This window comes from Spinacia oleracea, chromosome 1 (genome assembly GCF_020520425.1).
Source record: "Spinacia oleracea cultivar Varoflay chromosome 1, BTI_SOV_V1, whole genome shotgun sequence".
Lineage (NCBI taxonomy): Eukaryota > Viridiplantae > Streptophyta > Magnoliopsida > Caryophyllales > Amaranthaceae > Spinacia > Spinacia oleracea.
Genome location: NC_079487.1, coordinates 58,756,343 through 58,761,822, shown reverse-complemented (window position 1 = coordinate 58,761,822; position 5,480 = coordinate 58,756,343).

Sequence of the window (5,480 nt, the reverse complement as noted above, 5' to 3'; positions counted from 1 at the left end):
GCAGGGCCCAATAGAAGTTAGGGCCTTTTGAGCCTGGATTCATTTTCGGCGCCCAGGCCTGGGCGTTGAAATAATTCACGCCCAGGTGGGGCGTTGAAAGTGTTGTTTGGGCTGGTCTTTTGATGACACAGTCGGCCTCTTGTTCATTCGTTTATTTCACTTGGAAGTTCTATGTATTCTCTTTTCTTTTGTTTTTTTTCTTTGTTTTTAGAACGTGATGATTTTCTTTGAGAAGCCGTAGCCGATTGGTGGACTACGGTGCTTGTCGCTTTGGGGCGATTATTTTAAGGAACTGTTGCTCTTAAGGTGTACAGTTATTGCAATAGTTGGGCGAGTCTATATGGCCTGAGGAACATACCTTGAGGCGTAAGACTTTGACCGCTCTTTTTGTTGTATATTTTTCCTTTTGAACGTGTTCGTGAATGTTCGATACTTAGAATGATGATATGTATGTGCGAACGAGCGTTCATAGAATGGCCGTTGTGTGCGGTCCATTAATCAGTTTGCTTGAATTGTTTCATATTTTTTTTTGAGCAACAATTGATTTTGAATAGTTTGCTTAGAAGCTTGATAGGGTTCAGGCCCACTCATGAAGTGGGCTCAAACATCGTACCCTTTCGATTGTTCAAACATTTGTTTCGAGATTTTTTTTATTTTTCTATGGTTGTTTCGTAGCTTGGAGCCCCCCAAGTATGCATGTTGGGAGGCTTCCTTTTGGCGTACGATTTTTGTAGGTTCTTTCGAAAAAAATGCCTCGGGGTTCCTGCTCGTGTGGGTGCGAGCTATCCCTTTCGTGGTAGGTAATACTTTGCTACTTTCAATACTTAATGTAGAAGTCGTGTGGCTTGCATTTGAATTTGGGCGATAAGTAGTCTTTGCCTCTTTTACACGTGCTCTTGGTCGTGCCTACATTAGTGCAACATGCCTTACTCTTCTTTTAGACTTGTACCGTGGGATGGTTGAACTTATGGTGCGACGTAGGCTTGTGTGGCCTAACGGCGTGTCTTAGAACATTCTTCCAGGTGTTGGGATATTATTTGGAGTATTTCATCATGCCTTGTTCAGGTGCTCAAATAAGTGTAGCATCTTCTGCGTGGGTTTACACGGCTTATTACTTCGTTCGATGCGAGGATTCATAGGTTTTTTTTTTATATCTGGGCAAAACGTGACTAGCGGAAAGATTCAGCGCCCAGGCTGGGGCGTTAAAGATATCGGCGCCCAGCTCTGGGCGTTGAAAATGATTTATGGGCAGAACTTTGACAGTTTTTTTGATTTTTTTTTCTTTCGCTTTTGCTTTGGAACGATGTAGACTGTGTAACGGGCACTTATAGGACGAGCGTTAGGTGCAGTAGTTTAATCGGAGTTTTGGTGACTCGCGATTATCAGTTACCCTTGTTAGTGGGGTGACTTTATATATTCTAAGTAGGGCTTAGAATTTGGGAGGGGTTGTAGCCATTCTAAGGTTCGTTTTACACGATTAAAGCTTAGGATTGTGCCCCTATGACATATGTATAGCATTAGCGTCGAGAATTTGCGATGAAATCGTCATTTCGAGCATTTTTAGAGTGTTTTTCTCAAGCCCCCAATTGTAGCTACGGGATTGGCCTGGTGCTATAATGCTTTGCATACGTCTTTATGCATTCATGGTGACACGGATCATGAATAGTTTGAACCAGACTCGTTTAGTGCGAGGTACGTTCGAGTAGTGATCTACTACTTCTCTTGTAAATGTCGTATTGTGCGACATTGCTATGGTCAAGGTAGTCACATGTTGAAGTGTGCCTTGACCAAAAGCTAGGTGCCTTTCTTTATCCATAATCATATTTAGAAATTTCTTTGACTCACTTGCAATGTTGAGATGGACGCACACTAAGCTTAAACCAACGACACTTTATTATGTCCGAAAAAGTCTTTGAAAATTATTTGAAAATTATTTAAAATCCGAGTCCTACTGTGTACAATCCGAGGTGTCCTAAGTAGGTTGACTTATAGAAGGGTTCGTACAGGGTTACATGAGTGAATCAGAATACTGTTACGATTTTTGGAATGCTGTCTAAGGATTTGCTGGAAGCCAGGGTGCAGGCGTCAAGACATACTTGTGCCCGTTTGGCATATGCTTTAGGCTTTAGGGCCATCTTTTCCAAAATTGCGGGAATATAAACTGTTTTCAAATTGACTTAGATTTACTTGGTGTATGTCTGTATAAAGGGTCGAGGTATACTTAGTTCCTTCCCTATCTCTTTCATTTCAATTTTTAGCCCCCAGTTGCCATTATGTCTTCCCATTAACGATGTTTTTAGATTTCGATTTTAGATGCCCGTGTCATATGTCTGAGTAGGGTGAGCCTTGGTTAAGTGCCAAGTCCTATTCACAATGTAACTTTTTTTTTTTTTCAAAGGGGATTAGCAAGCATTTGAATTACCATGAACGGGGGAACGATGGGGCGATGCCGTAGAACAATCCTCTTTATTGTAAGCTTACTACCCTTACTACTTGTTGGCGATCATGACTGTGTCTAGTGGTGAAAGAAGGTCTTTAAGCGAACGACTATGTCTAGTGGTGAAAGAAAGTCTTTAAGTGAGTTAGTTCGCTTTAGGGAGGGTCAAGTCGAGTATTTTAGAGGTCATGGACGCTTGCGCTAGCCCCCATTCAATTGAGGCAAAGCGGTCTTTTGAGTCTTGGCTAAGTGCCTAGGAGTGTGAGTGCTCCTTCTGGCAAGGGTACGTGCCCTTAATTATTTTTCGATGTGTGCTCATCTTGGCATCTTGACGACTTGGATTCTTTCTTTAAATTTTTCTTTCGACTTGGGTTGCAAGTAATTTAATTTTAATAAGGGACTTTATTTCTTATTCTTGTTATTCTATAGGCTTTAATATTTTTGCAAATTGGTTGGACCGAATCATGGATTGCCTACGTATCCGCCTTAAATAGATTTAATTTGGAATCAGGTCTTGCGTAGTTCTTAGCCTAGAAAATGGTTTCTTAGAATGCCGATTTTAAACAAGTACGTTCTGAGGTGGAAACATATTATTTGAAACGGTAGAATAAGTGAAGTTTATGTCCCTCTGCTGCTTTGCCGTAGGCCAAAATTTTGTTTATTTGTTTTATTTTTTGAGTACATGTATATTTTTTGGTGGTACGTATATCTGAATACGTGCTGTACCCCTCCAAGTGTTCGTTATTTTTCCGTGCACGTGCGGATAAAATGACGAGCACTTCTGGACAAAATTTAGCAAGCAGGGAGATTCAGCGCCCAGGCTGGGGCGCTAAAGATTTCGGCGCCCAGCGGTAGGCGCTGAAAATGTTTTCTGGACGGATCTTTTTTGGTGCGCTAAATGCTTCTTTTTCCTTTTAGACTAACTTTAGAGGCGCTTTGCAAAGTTTGCTTTTTTATTATTTATTATTTTTTGTACTTTTCATTTGTCTTCTTTTTTACTCGTGACTCACGACGGTTTGAAAGATGGGTTGAATGAGATGGGATAATTTGTGTAGGTATTGGTCAAGCATGAGGATTACATCTGCTAGGATTCACATTTTACGGCCTCAGGCTAGTGTCACGAGTTTACATCAATCAAGGCCAACGAGTAGCATAGGGACGGCTCAAGGGTATATCAACAGGACGTATCCAAACCAGTTATACGGTCATTATGCTAATGGTGGTGTAAGAGCAGGTTTGGACTTTGGAAATGATGGGCATGACGCACGTGTCAATGGCCGTGCGTGGTTTGCGGTTGACAACGAGTTCAAGAACAAGAGACGAGGTAATGGTTTCTTGGGTCATGGCAATGAGAACATGGATAGGTTAAAATGAGCTGAACAGGGACCCCAGAGGGAAGGCGTCTAAGAGCATAAGGATTGGAAAGAGTAGACATCGTAGAATTTTATGATTTGGATTGGTTGACTCAATTCTTTTCCTTCGTTTACTTAGGTAAATGTTGCACTACGGGATAAGTATTCCCTGGCTTGCTCTTTTCGCTCTCCCTTTTCTCTTTCTATTTTTTCTTTCTTTTTTCTTGGGATTCCTCCCCAACATAAATTCTTCAATTTTTAATTTGGGCTAAAAGGTAGATGGTTGTGGTCTTTGAGTCACAAGGCGAGACTGAGTGAGCCTCGTTTGGTAGGCCTATAGTGGACCTTTAATTTTAGTAGGCCTAGGGTGGACCTTTTAAATTGTCTTACTTTGCAAGCGTATTTAGTTGTTTCTTAAAATGTGCAAATAGCGTTGATTCAAAATGTTGTTTTTACCTTATTGAAATTTAACGAAAGAATTATATCGAAAATAATTTTTTTTGTTTCTTTTCAGACTCCAGTTTCTGGGATTTAATTGGAAGTTGTGATTTAGACTCGAACTTTCATTAATTTTTCTGATTATAACCCGTGTATGAATACAAGGAGGTGGCCTAGACTTAAAATAATGGTGTGGCATAAACCTATAACACTTGACCAAGCGACTCTCAGACTTAGGCTAATTGGACCATAACTTTCGTTGGTTGACACTTTAGATTTTAACCCTTGGGTGTTCACTTGTCAGGCGCCATTTTGCTTAATGTTGGCAAGGTAGTTAGTTGGGGAGATCAAATTTTTTATTTTTGCAAGACTAGAATCATTAGTGCGGCTTCTCTCTTAGTGTGTATTGCTTTACCCCAATGGTAGCCTTTATGGTATGCCGATTTGGGTATTTTCATGGTTGGTCATGTTGCATTCATGGAAAATCGTTTAGTCCGTACTTAGTAGTATTTCAAGGAGCGAGTGACTCGAGAGGACTATGATAGTCGTGACCCAATGTGATTATAAGCCTTGAGGCCATTAATTTTTCTTTGCCAATGGTGTTGACACCTTAGGTTCACTTTGGGGGTTGTGCGACTATGTGGGAATGATTTTAAGAATGTGACTGTTTCCATTTTGCAAATACTATAATATATTCTTTTTATTGGTGAGAGAGAGTATTGAGGCCGTGAATTTTTAGCTAGGGATGACAATCACATATGGGTGCTTATTGATTTAAATGTTAGGAGGGAAGACTCAATATGGTTTAACCTTTTAACTTGTAGAACGACACCAAGCACTGGGACCGATTCTATGGATAAGACAACTAAGACTTAGGATTTAGATTGTACTTTGGAATAGCCTAGTCTAGACTCGGATTTATTTTTTTATTCGAACATTATTTTTCTTGAAGACTCTATTTGAACATTATTTTTTGAATACTTTGCCCATGTGACATTCATAGTTATTAGCATGTTCGGTTTTGGTGCCGAGCATTGTCGTCGTAGGAGGCCTAACAACGACACAAAGAGTTATTTATTTTTATTTTTTAGTCGCCTTTAGAATCGAGTGCCTTTTCCTACGCCCTCGCAGCAATTTCTTCGAAAAGTTTTTATTTTTTTGCTACGTATATTTTTTTATGCGCGGGCACCGAGGCTGATGTGCCTGACCAAAAGGCCAGGCAGCAACTTCAGCGCCCAGCAGTGGGCGTGAGA